This window comes from Pyxicephalus adspersus, chromosome 4 (genome assembly GCF_032062135.1).
Source record: "Pyxicephalus adspersus chromosome 4, UCB_Pads_2.0, whole genome shotgun sequence".
Taxonomy (NCBI): domain Eukaryota; kingdom Metazoa; phylum Chordata; class Amphibia; order Anura; family Pyxicephalidae; genus Pyxicephalus; species Pyxicephalus adspersus.
The window spans coordinates 24627751-24640620 of record NC_092861.1 but is presented as its reverse complement, the minus strand read 5'-3'; the positions used below and the strand labels follow the sequence as shown (position 1 = coordinate 24640620).

The 12870-nt window shown below is 38.2% G+C and overlaps 1 long non-coding RNA gene across 1 annotated transcript; it reads right to left on the bottom strand.

Moving 5' to 3' along the window:
- Window positions 1–689: 689 nt before the first annotated feature.
- LOC140329996 (uncharacterized) lies at window positions 690–7256 on the bottom strand. The gene is made up of 4 exons (XR_011920558.1): window positions 7131–7256; window positions 5181–5270; window positions 3535–3629; window positions 690–812 (listed from the first exon to the last, which is right to left on the bottom strand). It is a non-coding gene; the product is annotated as an uncharacterized lncRNA (long non-coding RNA).
- Between the last annotated feature and the right edge of the window lie 5614 nt (window positions 7257–12870).

Here is a 12870-nt window from a genome sequence, read left to right as displayed (position 1 = left end):
ACCCATACAGCTTTTAAATGATTTTCTATGTGTTTTAAGAATTTTAAGATGTTTTTAACTAAGATATGTGGCAAAGAAGAGTTAGAATAGAGGAAAACACCTCCCCAATTCCCCCGAAACACCCAAAAAAACACATAAAATGTCTATAAATGCCCATTCATGACAATAGGGGTGTTTGGAGTGTTTATAAGTGTTTTTAAGCATTTTGGCATGTTTTGAAGGTGTTTTGGGTGTTTATGAGTGTTTTAACTCTTTCCAAACACTAAAGGATGGAATCTTTTAACAGTTCATCAAGAAATCGCTTTAGTGTGCCCTGGCCCATTGAAATAAGGAGGATTTTTAAACATGGGGGTTTCAATGCTCCGGTTAAACATAAGGAAAACAGTCAGTGTAGACTTAGCCAAAGCTCTGCATACCCCCATTAATAACAATAAATTTTAAGAAATATTTTAATGTGCTTAAGCCACTTCACAATGTGTCAACCTGCTAGTATGATAACAACAATATATATAGAATAAGCCCAGTAAACATGAAATAATGCTTTTCCAATTACTTGTATTGAGCATATAGAAGCTCTATAAGTACAATAGGTGCATATATTATAGTATGTCCTGTTACTTCCAGCTAATTGACCAATGTCCATGAATGATAAGATAAATTTTATTGCTTACCACCATCAAAAGGTGGCACTTTACATTTTGGAGTAAATTGTCCCAGTTCTACGTCTTTTTCTGCATGGTCATTCTTTGGTACTATCCAATATTCATTATCATCCCCTTCATCATTCTCATCCTCTTCATGTTCAGAAATCTCTAGTTTATAAAACACAATAAGCACTTCTCAGCACACATGTTCCTCATATCACCGATCAATTTCTTCTACGGACAAAAGAATATTGAAGGCATTACTAAGCCCAGGTTATCACTGAGTTTCAATGATGTGTCTGTTGATGAAGTGTTATCTGGCTTTTTTGCCATCTTTGACCAATTGGTGAAGTTTCCCATCAGTTTTCACCCATCTTTCTCCATTATAGGGTTGACTATTTGAACATTTTACGCTCTATTTTCTACACAAGGACAATGGGGACACCAGGACAAACAGTCAAAGTGAATCTCCCCAGCAAAAACACAGTCAGTAATCATATCTTTTGAGATGCAAGAACATGAAGTGTTGGATCATTCACTATTGCAGTCCTGAATTATCACAATTAGTAATCTGATTCATTGAGCTTAATTGCTTTAATTGGGCTGTTGTGAAATGATCATGGATTTCCAAATCTAGGATCCTGGGTAAAGTTTAAAAATTGCTATTGTGGTGAGGAACACCCCACCAACATTAGGATAGCCAAAGGTAACTTAGTTATTTCATATCAGACTAACATAGATCTAAATACCCATCTGGTTTTCAAACGTACCTCCTAAACCGGGGAATTAAAATTGAAGAGGCTGAGAAATCCGGGATTAAACAAAATTTGCAATTGGAGTTTTTGTTATCCTCCTAAATTAGATGATTGGGTAAATATTAAGGCTAAAACCAGGGCTATTCTTTTGTGGGCGATGCCTACATCCAACCAAAGAGTTTGATTTAATTGGATTCTGACTGCTGTCCCCAATTACAGTCAATAGGTTCCATTGTAAGGTAACCTAAGATAAGGCCCTACCTGCAGAGTTGTAAAAGTTTCATGTTCCTTTGTTCTGAGTCTGTCTGCTATGCTAGGTACAGTAGATATTTCAACATGTATTGCCCTAAACAATTGCTAGTGATCATACTGGTTTAGGGCTGCTTTATAGATTGGCTGATTGAGTGGGAACAACCTACTATAGGTATACAGCAAAAGAAATAGGAGCAGAATATGTAGTTTTTATCTTTAGAGATAGACCAGTATGGATCACCGATGACATCCTCCATGACATCTGAGGACACCGTTACACATTTTAAATTACTGGCCGAGATGCTCACAAACAAGTGTTTAGATATTTTAGAAGCTGGCACAGTAGTTAAGGCATATTTTGTAAATATGAACACATACGTGAAATATATATATATATATATATATATATATATATATATATATATATATAAATATACAGTAGACTAAATTTATATAGGCCCTCTTTTTTATCAACCTTGATCTTTTAAACCACATCCACCCTTCAGAGCACCTGTGCCACCACTCAGTGTGGCATGCCGTGATAAGGTCTCATGCTGCCTGTCAGCTATCTCATCATGGATGTCTGACTGATTTTTGAAGCTCAGCCTGGATAAAACAGAACTCATCATCATCCCCCCCCTCAAATTCCAAATCTCCCCCTGACATATATCTAACTGTTAACAACACGGTTATCCATCCCTCCCCTCAGGCACGTTGTCTTGGTGTTACCTTTGATTCTGCCCTCTCATTTACCCCCCATATTCAGAACATGCCAAGGTCCTGTCACTTTCACCTACGCAACATCTCCAAAATCCGCCCCTACCTGTCCCCTGAGACCACCAAACTTCTTGTAAATGCTCTTATCATCTCCCGTCTGGACTACTGTAACATCCTTCTCTCTAGTATTCCACTAACCCGACTCTCTTCTCTACAATCTATTATATAGGCTGCAGCCAGACTCATCCATCCTTCCCACCGCTCCTCTACTGCTGCATCTCTTTGTAGTTCCCTTCATTGGCTTCCATTTCACCTTAGAATCAAATCCCTACACAGTTATTGTACCACTTACTTTTCTGACCTGGTAAAAAAAAAACACTCCCCCTGCCGCTCTCCTCGCTCCTCCAATGACCTACTAATGACTTCCTCACTCATAACCTCATCACACGCACGGATACAAGACTTCTCTAGAGCTGCTCCAACTCTCTGGAATGGTCTTTCTCGTCCTATTCGGCTTGCTCCTACTATCTGCCTATTTAAAAGGGCACTCAAAACCCATTTTTTCAAACTTGCCTACCCATCTTCTTTTGCTTTATGAAACCATCACTACTTCCCACCACTACATATCTCTCTCCTATTGTGTGTTTATTCCCCCACCTACTAGATTGTAAGCTCTTTGGGGCAAGGTCCTCTCCTCCTGTATCACTGTCTGTATCAGTCTGTCATTTGCAACCTCTATTTAATGTACAGCGCTGCGTAATATGTTGGCGCTATATAAATCCTGTTTAATGATAATAATAATGCCATGTGTCGCTTAGTTTTACCTCAAAGTGTGCTCAAGAGTACTTCTGATCTTTCACAATCCAACAAATGCCCTTGCAAAAACTAAATCTTCTTTTTTTTCTTCTTCTTTGGGTAAATTATTATGTTTATGAAATAGTCTATCACTAGTCATCACTGGGGAAGGCAATGCATTCACGTGCTTGTAGAAAGTGCATGACATATTTCTCCCAGACTGCCCTTAATAACTAAGGCAAGGTAACTTATCTGGAGCTCAACAGTACACTTTAGCTGCTTATTGTAGGATTGAAAGGTATTTATCCATATTAGTTACATAATTGGACCCTATCAACTGGTCTCTAAAGCCTTTTAAACATTTGTATTACCTGTTTCTGATATGGAGATGTTTGCTGGTAGACTCCCTGGATAATATGTGTGCTCTTGTGTACGTTGTTCACGTTTTGTAAAAAATTTCAGCAACCTAAATGAAGTAAATAAGGAAAATGTCTGTAATATTATTGTAACACATGAAAATTGTCATTGTCATTGGAAGAAAAATAGCACACACATAGATGAATGAAAGTTTGTAAAACCTCTGTAAAATGTTTTATATTTTTATATGAATAGGACCTAAAACATCATATCATTTTGAAACAAGTACTAACAGTAGATGAAGAAAATCTTGTTAAACAAATAAAACACAACTTATTATATTTGGCAAGAGATTCACAAAAAATACTTACTTAAAGCAGAACTCCAGCCAAACATAACAGGACAAACATAAAAAGCCGAGCCCAACTGTTTTGCAGTATTCACCTTTAATCCAGGGATTTCCCCTGCAGTACTTTTTGCAGCAGGATTTCCTTAATCCTCTAATTCAACCCCCGGTTGTCTTCAACCCACCCCCAACTGTTACTGGAGAGTAAAAGAAGAAACATCATAGTAATGCTCTCATCTCTTTTTCTACTTTTCCTATTAGCATGATTCTTGTTAGCACATAAACTGATTGGCTTCTCTGACTCTCAAGCCCTGTTGGCTAAAGCCAAATTCAGGTACTGCTTTACCTTACAAAAAAATAAAAATTATGTATTAATAATGACACGGTCACGTTAATTTGTGTCTTCTATATCTGTGTGTAGTTTAGTTCTAAGAATACAATTCTTGATAACACATTGATTGCCAAGGCATTATAATATTGAGTGTGACATCTTTATCATTAGTAAGACATCTTGAAATCTTTACTGTGTGGACTGTAAAAGTGGCCATAGCATCAATTACAATTTTGTTTTAATACCAAATATTGACAATAAGATCACAGTATTGGCTGATACCAACATGTTGATTGTGACTAAAGGTAAGTAGAAAAGAACAAATGCAAGTCAAACTGACTTTGGTTAGATCAATTGTGAATTTTGACTGATTCCATTTTTTTTTAAAAGTTTATATTTGGTGAAATATCACCTTAAATGGTTTCCTTAGGCAATTTATGTAACCTTGTAAAGCAGGGGGCAATTAGAATCAATTGTACGTTACATTAACCTTTAATTATGCAGGAAAATTTTTTATGAAAAAATAGGAAGCAAATTGTCTGTGGATACTAGACAAATAAATAAATAATTGTGATTTCACTTTATTAGCAGTCACACTGTTCCCAAGCACTTTCTCTAAAGTCCGTTCTCCCATTAGATCATGGAGGGTTTCACTGATGCCATCCCTGATGTTGGCGGCAGCCCTCTGTAAAAGTGAAAGTGGTGCCAAGATGGCAGAGTATCATTGGATGAGTGTACACACCTCTGGCCCCATGCAGGATATCCAAACTTCTGTGGGCTCTAGTCTGAGGGTGGAACAGATCTAATTCGAGCCGTATTCTGTTCAGATTTAAACGATCCAACCACTACCAATTGTGATGCAGTTGTTAAATAGCACAAAAAAGTTGATGATCAAAAAACTGTTAATGCAATCTACTATAAAGCAGTTGATTGGTAGCATGGCACATGGATGGGGCATGGTAAAGTAAATGTTATACACTTACCAGGATATAAAAGATGCTATGTATCTGGTAATCTTTTGTAGACAAAGAAAGCACATAGCAGGAGCCTGACAGAAAACCATTGTTGAAGCACTATACAAAAAAAGAAAGAACTGTAAGATAAACTTATATGTAGAAAACAAATAGGAGAAACATGAACATGGGATGGAAGATACCGGCCAGTGTAGAACATCCTAGTAGTTTCCCCACAGTGAGACATATTATATATTACATTCATAGTAACACAGTAATGTAGGGATGTCATCCAGCACAGAATGTCCGTGACCCAGGAGAAAGTGTTACATCCATACCTAGAAGTATACTTAATGACACTCATACCATATGGCACACTGATCCCTTAGATCAGTGCTTGTCAACCAGGGATCCTCCAAAAATTGGGTTCTTTGAGCAATGAGAAATTTATGCTTCAGTTTAAGCGGCACCAATTATCATTTTGGCTATCTGTAAAGATGACATTTTTCCCATGGCCAACAACGTAAGAGGCATTATTCCTATTGACCACCACACTAATGTACTGTGAGCTGTGGAAGTTTTAGCAGGGGTTATTTAGTAGGGGGTAGCAGGGTGTTATGAAGATAAAAAAAACACTGCCTTAGAGTACCCACCTCAAGTGATGACGGATTCAGGTTTGCAGTCATCACTACCCCTGCTTCCATTTTCCCTGTACGTCTTCTGAGTGCCACATTGCCCTCCTTCACCTATTGGTGGACACCAATAATTCATCTCCTGGAGTTACATCATCATTCCAGGTATGCATAATTATTTTCAGCAGCTCATAGATGCCAAAAATAAGGCCAGAAGTGGGCATTGCATTGTTCAGGCACTTTGCAGTGTAAAATTAAAATTGTGAGGACCATTGGAAAAAAAAGTTTTTGGACAAAAGAAATGTTGCATGTCTCTTCTTTCAGAAAACATCCTTAAAGTGGAACTTAACTCTCAGATGGTGGCGCGCTGTGATGGAACAAGAGTTAGGTGAGTATCACAGGTTTAGTTCTGCAGGGACACTGTTACAGCTTCAATTCACATTTGAACTCTATCCCCATGGAGATCTATAAACTGGGATATCATTTTCATGTAGAATTTACTTTTTTCCTCCTAAGTAATATAGATCAATAGTAGGTTTGCATAAACAAATCTCCACCTAATTAATAGAACATGGTTACTAATGGGTTTGGTGGCTCAGTGGCTAACACTCTGGCCTTGCAGCACCAGGATCCCAGGTCAGGACAGTATTTTCATGGAGTTTTGTGAATTTTCCCTGTTTGTGTGGTATCCTCCCCCTAAATTGGCCTTTGACTACATATGACTATGGTAGGGATGTTCATTTGTGAGCTCCTCTTTTAGTGAAAAAACCATAGATTCTGTAAGGCGCTAAGAAAATTCACCAACATTCATCATGCATTTCGACATTGCCAAGGGGTAAGTGTATAGCACTGTTTATGATATGGTAAAATGGGTACTTCTGTACCAGGGGGGAGTTTTTTCTGATTAGGCCTTGATCAAAAGAACTTGACTTTTGCAGGAACATTTAGACATAAGGACGGGGCCTGGGAGGTTTACCTAATATGTTGCCTAGAAATTTCTAATGGCAGTACTGGAAATGGTGATTGTTAACAAAACAGACTTTCCAGTGTGTCTATCACGGTATATGATATGGTAAAGGGGGTACTTCTGCACTGGACCTCCATTAGGGGGGGGGTACCTTTGTGCCAGGCCCTAATCACAAGAGCCTCACTTGTGCAGGAAGTTTACCTAGTATGGGGCCTAGAAATTTCTGATAGTGGTACTGGTTATGGTGAATATTACCAAAAACTGACCCAACAAACATGAGACGCACAATGAATCTCCCATTCCTATTTTACTGCCAGGCAGAAGTGCTAATAATAGTGCCAGATTATTCAGTAATAAATAATCACATATGTACACACTTACCTACAAAGGATTTACAATTCACTCTCCATTGGCATACTGTAAGGTTGAATCTAGGCCCTGGGACTTGGAGTAATGGGGTCACACAGATTTTAACAGTTGCTGATCTGCCAACTGCAACTGCATGTCCTAACGATGACAATAACATATGATGTCACATGACAGAACAGTATGAAATAACAGGGCCCTTTAATTAAAGTAAATCTGTCACCATAGAGTCACTCTTACAAGATATTAAAGGCCTGATTTAATAAAGCTCTCCAAGGCTGGGGAAGATAGAGTATTATGGGGGAAAATGGGTCATCCAAGAAACTTGCAATGGATCTAGTTTAGGACTAAAAACAGTTGGCAAATGAGTTTTAAGAAATCCATTCCACATTTGCTGGATCACCAAGGTTCTCCCATGATAGTCTATCTATCCCGCTAAATGTGACATACCAGCCTTATAGAGAGCAGGTACTGCACCACTATAAAACATTTCATATATGCCAAGTAATAATGACATGATGGGGTTTTAACATATGGGTCTCTGGAAAGGTAAGTATATCACCATTTCTCCTAAAGACTTGTACTTTAACAGAAAGCTTGAAGGGCTACATGACTTTGAGTTTGATACTGTTATGGTGACTTTGTAGCTGGAAGACAGTGAAAGTTATCTGCATGGGGTCAGATGCATGTCAATGTGCAAAGTATTAAAGCAGCCCCTTAAAAATGAATGAGACAGCCACAAGCCCTAATTGGTTAAGCAGGGCACTTTTTTATCCCTAGCAAAATGTTGTAGCTCACTGGGCACTTTTCTGCCCACCTGAAGACTAAGATGGGGAGACTTTTCAGCTTTGCAATGCATGTTTCTAAGGGTAATTGACACCTGAAAGATATTACAATTCTAATTATCCACGAACCCACTCTGTTTTCTATAGGAGGGTGGAACCAACATACATTAGGTAGTGCCCCAAGGTACATCTGAAGGACCAGCTGCAGGTCTAGACTCCTCCCCCCACTCCTGATATCCACCGCAGAGGCCACACCCCTCACTTCCCTTTATATATATATATATATATATATAGAATACAGATAGTATAAGTCAGATGCAGAGTTCCTCCTTGGATGTTTTACCCACAACTAGATGACTTGTATGGGGTCCATGAAGCCATGAATCTGAAATTCGCCTAAAAGAGAATCTTCCAGGTCCATGTGATTTAAATAGCACTGCTTGATTCTCCACCAGAAAATGGTGAATGTCTGATTCACAGATTTATAATAGAAACTTATAAATATACCGAAGGCTGCTTACACACCTGTAGTTCTTAAAAAAGAGAAAAAAGTGACAGATGGATAAACAAATGCTGGACATACAGAGCTGTTCTGTTTTATAGGGAGGGAGAAGAACAAGTGAGCAGCACCTCACTGCACTCCTCTCTTGACTTGAATATAGTCATAGAATATAGATTCTACAAAATATATATAATATATATGATATTGGACAACCACTGTACACATGTCAGATTCTCGCCTGAGAATCTGGAAATAAAGGAATTATGTATAGATGCTAATTACTAGAGAGCATTAAATTTCTCTGCATTACATTGAAAGTAACACAATAATGTGTGATATATGAGTGGTGTACGGTAATAATGATATTCAGTACCAGTAGATTGGAGTCTCCAGAGGGAAGGAGTGTTTGCTCAGTGTTTAAGAGGTTACTACGCACACAGTTCAGACCTGGATAGTTTTATATAGTGTGCAGCAGATGGTCTGCAGCCGTCTATTCTCAAATTAATTTGTAGTCAGGGCTTATTGATCTGTGCTACCTAAAGCTCATCATTTCACACATTGGCAAGGTCAGTCCTTGTGAAGCATGCTGGATTCCTGCAGAATACACATTCACAATCTGCATTGCAATGGGATAGATAGATGTTCTGTGTCTGCTAAGCTGCAAGGCTTTCAGGTATAGGGAAAGATGACCCCTTGATATACATTTGAATAGAATAGGGAAATTACAGTCTCTGCCAGGTTTTAATTACCAGCTGTTTTCTTGCTGGGGAGATTTCATCTGGTGCAATGCTCTACTGTCACACCATGACTTATAGGGTGCCACTGGGACAGAATGCAAGAGGGATATCAATTATTTTAACAAATAAAACTTAGTGAAAGTTTTGGCTCTTTTTTAACACCCTGGGCCTAAGACACATGCTCAACTAACTGATCAAATCAACATTCTGATCTGTAATGGAGGAGTTGGAAAAACAGCATGAATATGGAATTCTGCATTTTTTTTTTCAGGATAGATTGATTTTTGACAAAATTTTAACAATACACGTAATAAAAAAACACATACAAAGAAAAAGTAGACATACCATTCTTTTCATTTTATAATACAGTGGCATATAAGTATCCTTTATCAATCAAACAAATTACCCATAATGATCAACAAAAGGGAAGGGAAAATTACATTTCCGGTCCACTACTATACACACACCTGTGAAAAAGAAAAACAAAAAACATTTCCTGAAATAGTCATACTAAAGAGAGATTGGGCAAAGAGTTCGGCATGGCTCCCGTACCATAGAAAATTTCTAGGAATTCTGCAATTTTTAATTGCTTTCCCCAGTTAGAAATTCTGATTGAATGTAATCAAAAGTTTGTACAAACAATACATTGTGTATACTTTTGATTAGTACTTTTACATTTGATTGTTTTATTGCATTGGAACGAATAATGTGGTCTTGTGTACTAGCCCCCAGCGCCAACCCTTTCTGAAGCATGCAGCTGCTCTTATTCATTTGAGGGTAATCATTCCCCCCCAGGGTTATCTAGGGTAAGCACTTGAAGATAGCAATAGAACAGCTAGCCTAGTACATAAAATAAAGGTACTCCCCATGTCCCCATGACATTTTTAATTGTATTTACATGTTCAAAGTTCAACTTACCTTTACAAAAATAATATGGTAGTCTAGTTCTTTGAATACCGCCATTGTGGATGTTAGCAGGGCAGTGGGCCCTTCAAAGAGGGCAGAAGTTTATTTCTACCCTCTAGTTTCTACAAAATCTCCTGCAAATGTGGAAAATTGTCAGAAACCAGTCACTGTTGTAATAGGGTGGCTTGGCGGCTGGCACTCTTGCCAGTCCAGCATTGCTGACCTAGAATCCTGGCCAGGACACTTTCTACATTGAGTTTGTATGTGATCTGTGCTTGTGTGGGTTACATCCGGGCATGCTGGTTCCCTGTCACATCTCAAAAACATAAATTTAGTTTAGGGACATTGGATTGTGAGTTCTTTTGATATGACTATGGACTTTGTAAAGTCTCTGTAACAATCTCTGGAAACATTCGGGTTCCACAGAAACATTATGTAAAAAACACAAGAGTGGAAGTATGGAATAGTGAAGACTTGCAGCAAACCTGGGTTCAGGCTCTATGGGTTGTACCACTGTATACTGAGCTGCCTTCATGGCAGTGGCACTGGGAGGAAAGGGAAGGGTCCACATACAAATGTTTTTTTGTTTTTTGTGTGGTAAGGAAAGAAGGTTTTCAGGAATTGTGAATATATATATATTTATATATATATATATATATATATATATATATATATATATATATATATATATATATATATATATATATATTGTGTCGCATTGAGCATTCTAAAACAATTGGATTCCTTAGTATGTGTTAAGGCAAAGACATTTTTCCCCCTTAATTTCTGTCCCAGAGATAGGGAGAGAGAATGTAATTAAAAATTGTACAGAAATACAAACCCAACAGAGGCTGAGGCTATTCTCCACAGTTTTAGCTTTGGTTTGGAAACAACCCCTTTAATTACATTTATAATCTCCATGTCTATAGCACCCTTGGAAAGAACTCTCTGTCTTAGAAAAACCCTTTGGTACTCAGCTGCTAGTTATTGGTCGTAGTACAGTGGTGTGCGACGTCTCTGCATGGAATATGTGCTTTGAAAGTCTTGCACGCTGTATATCAATGTGGCTGAACTTCAATGAAACGTGTTCACATGTTGCTAAGGATCATTCCAAAGCAACAAGACTTCTCTGTGCAAGGCATCACCATCCCAGCCTGAGCATTTTTGGTCAATTTTCTCTAAAAAATATTTGCATACACGATGTGAGATTTTTAGCCTTTCTTCTGAAGCATAGTAGCACAGAAACCTTGATATAATGGCCATTTATACTGAGCACTTGGTCTGTTTAGGAAAAAGACAGATCTAATAAAACAGAGTGAAATCATTTTATTTTAAGAGTTTTTCAATACTATTCAAAGAACATGAATAATATGTAAATTTAATATATGTAAAAATGGTTTTGAGGTTGCTGTAAAGCAATTCTATGCACATTTTTTTAATTGAGTTAGCTCAATTAGTTTTTTATCATAGAAGACATGTAAAGCATATTAGATGTCAGCTGTGAGAAATGCAAGTGACCTAAAAGTTATATAAAATTACCTTACCTGTTGCATACACTTTCCATTCTTTGCTTATCTTCTTCTCCATTCTGCTGCTGAGACCAGGGAAACAAAATTCTGTATGAGCTCCAAACAAATTTCAGAGCTATGGGCCAACCATTGGGTACAAGTGCTTTTACGTGTAAGCTGCAGGTTTATCCAAAGCTGACATTTCACTGCGCTACCAGCAGATACAGGCTATGTACACATATAACCTTTCATGATCCTTTCCAACAACAAAAGACTGAATGAGTGCTGTACATACGGCATCGTACTGCTTTATAGAGAGGGAGAACGAGAGAGAGGCACCCTGCTGCGCTCCTCTCCTCTTCACTTCCATTATGATAATTTGTCGTTCTTGGTACCACCAGGGAGGATTCGTGAATTACTTGGGATGAGCGCTGTACACACACCAGATTCTCGTCTGATATCAGCCCTAAGGCGACCATTGGACGAGAATAATCTAAGATGTGTACGTAGCCAGAGAGTGGAACAAGAAAAGGTAAGCAAAGATGGGGGCCAAGGTGGAAAGAAGGAGATTCATTTATCTCACCCTGGATGGCACCTTTCCTGTATGTTATTGTTTTGAGAGCATTACCTTTCTACACAAAGCTGATTTTGTGTCTATAAATTATTTTGGGAATCTGGTTTAGGATACCAGATAATTTACATATTAGCAGGCGACCCAGCTTCAGAAACAAAACTGACAACAGGTCAATAGGAGGACTGTCCAATTTCAGTCCTCAAGGACCACAATCAGGCCAGGATTTTCATATCAACAGTCATTTTCTGACCCCCTGCCCACTACGCCTTAATAAATGTACTGCTTTATGTTAGTACTAAAAACGGGGGGGACTTGGCCCTGGTATAATGTGACCTAGCCTCCCCTGCAGGAAATGGGCATTTAGGCAGTCCCATCATTTTGCTCTGCAAAGTACATTTTTAATTCATCTAAATCAACATTAGAAGGCTGGTTTTATTGATCTTGCTTTGAAATAGCCAGTTTCAGGCAAACCGTTGACATATACTTACTGTTTAAGTGTCAAAGACTTTAAAATATTGTCCTCAAAGTTTGGTATTAAAAGAAAGAAAAAGGAATAAATGGAGCAGAATCGGTGTGCACAATGCAGCAGAGAGGAATGAAAAGCCAATAGTGTTACCTGCTCTTCATAAAAATAGGCCTCTAGTTGGCCTGATAAAATTACATATCACTATCTAACCCATTACTTTGTTATTAAAGAAGGTTCGGGCAATCCCAACTTCTGCAATGAAGTCCAATACTTCTTC